This window comes from Microtus ochrogaster, unplaced genomic scaffold (assembly GCF_000317375.1).
Source record: "Microtus ochrogaster isolate Prairie Vole_2 unplaced genomic scaffold, MicOch1.0 UNK73, whole genome shotgun sequence".
In the NCBI taxonomy this organism is placed as follows: domain Eukaryota; kingdom Metazoa; phylum Chordata; class Mammalia; order Rodentia; family Cricetidae; genus Microtus; species Microtus ochrogaster.
This window is the reverse complement of record NW_004949171.1, coordinates 895,033-897,129: the sequence shown is the minus strand read 5'-3', so window position 1 is coordinate 897,129 and position 2,097 is coordinate 895,033. Positions and strand designations below refer to the sequence as shown.

Genomic DNA, 2,097 nt, shown 5'->3' with positions numbered 1-2,097 from the left:
TCTCTAAAAATAAGAATAGAAAGAGGAGGAGGCGACAGGTATGTTAAACAAAACTCAGACTACGCTGTCATATCTGCTGTCACTGTGTATGTCTATAATAACTGTTTGGGACAAATTGGAAGGTGTGGCAGTATTGGAGTATATGTGACATGCATGTGACCTCTGAGATTTCAATACGTTCTCGGCATTCCCAGTGTCCCTCTGTCTCTGGCTCAGGTTTGTGTCTCAAGTGTGACCTCTCACCTCCTGCCCCAGCACCATGCCTTCCTGCCTGCTGCCATGCTCCCCACTGTGGTGGCCATGACCTCTAATCCTTTGAAACTGCAAGTCCCAAATCAAGCACTGTCCCTATAAGGTGCCTCAGTCATGGCATTTATCACAGAAACAGAAGAGTGACTAAGACACACACAAGCACCTGTCAGCACACAGTGCACAGTGCTCAGGATCCACCCCAGGACTCCACCCTGCTAGGCACCCACTGTACCAACTCAGCCACATTCCCAGCTCTACACATGTTCAGCTTCTAATTCAGGGGGGATGCTGAGGCAGTAGCAACTGTCTATAATAGAAATCATAACTCAAACGGGCACCTGGGGAAACATTCTGGGGAGGGATTCCTGGAAGGGATACAATGTATCAGATCAGCACTGGGCAGGGGCCCTGCTCTGGGCAGCAACAGAACACCTAATCTGCAGGACACCCCTGGGCAGCTGGAGAGCTTCTGCAGCTTGCTAGTTTCCCTGCTGTGAGTGTGGAAAGTGTCTCTGCAGGGCTCTGCATGGGGCTCCTCCCATGCTGGGTGGGAATCTTGATTGTGAGCAGCTGCCCTGAACTGCAACTTCCTCCCTGTTCTCCTCCTGTAAGCCCTCAAGTCCAGCCCCAGAGGACATTGCAGTTCCCTGTCCCTCACCTTGCCTTTCCTGCCCTTAGGGCCACACCTGCCACACAAAGCAAAACCCAGCCAGGAGCTCAGGTGCAAGAGGAGCCCAAGAGAAGACTTTCCAAAGTGGTCTGGATCCTGTTTGGTCAGTTTGACCTGACTTAACAACTAACTGGCTTCAGAAATTCAAACAAAACAAAACAAAACAGTTAAGGGTGGGAGAGCCTATTGTAAGCGCTCTCCAGTCAGGCTATGCTGATCTGAGGGGAGTTCCTTCAGTAGGTGGAGCTGGGTATGCTTATGCGGAAGCATGCTATTGGTCTGTCCTTCTTTTGTAATTACTCTTTCTCTTCCTGGGCTCAAACTTTCTTTCTTCTCCTTGGAGTCGGAAGTACTTTGAAGTTCTGGATTGGTGCGTTGATTCTCCATATTTTACCACTTTTAGGCTGGCTGCTGGTTTGCTGAGCAATATTAGGGGCAGAGTTTGGAGGATTTTTTTCAAGAAAAGCATTGCTTTTGCTTGGGTGAGTTTGTAGGCTAAAAAGGAGGATGAAGAGGGAGGGGCTGTCGGGCTCAGGCTGAAAATGCAGATGGCGGGGCCTGAGGAAGGGACTGCCGGTGGGGGAGGGGGGAGGCCTGGTTTAGAGATGGCTTTTAGCCAGGTCCAGTCGCCTCCTGCCATTTCATAATCTATAAATTTGAATTGTACCTTGACGAACACAGTTCCTTTCTCTACAGCTAAGCTAAGTCAGAGCCTCTTTTATTGGATTGGTTTTTGTGTCATAATGTGGTCTTTCCGCAGTCGCTGGGACAGTGGTTCTCAACCTGTGGGTCGCGACCCCTTTGGGGTTCCTTGAGCCTTTCACAAATATAATTCTATGGTTGGGGTCACTCCAACATGAGGAACTGTATTAAAGGGTCACCGCATTAGGAAGGTTGAGAATCTCTGTCCTAGGAACTCTTAGGGCTCCTCTCTGGGTTTAGAGCTAGAGGCTGTGAGCCTGTTAGCTATCACTGACTCCCTGTGATAGCCCCAAGCCAGGACATGACCGCTGTTGTTTTCTTCTCCTTCAGCCATTTCCTGAAAATTGAAGCAGTGCTCAGTCCAGGTTGAGATTACAGCTACACAAAAGGCCAGAGGATCAGAAATTGAAGGCCTTTATGGGCAACTCAATGAGCCTCATTTATAAAATACTTTTTTAAATGTTTGTGACTTA

At 48.9% G+C, this 2,097-nt stretch overlaps 1 protein-coding gene across 2 annotated transcripts in view; it reads left to right on the top strand.

The window, feature by feature from the left end:
- The first annotated feature begins 1,205 nt into the window (after positions 1–1,205).
- Positions 1,206–2,097, top strand: part of LOC102000314 (tripartite motif-containing protein 30A-like) — a 15,351-nt gene continuing 14,459 nt past the window's right edge. For both annotated transcript variants that reach the window (XM_026777577.1, XM_013354828.2), the window contains exon 1: positions 1,206–1,404. The gene's annotated coding sequence lies outside the window, so the exon portion shown is untranslated. The remainder of the gene's footprint in view (positions 1,405–2,097) is intronic.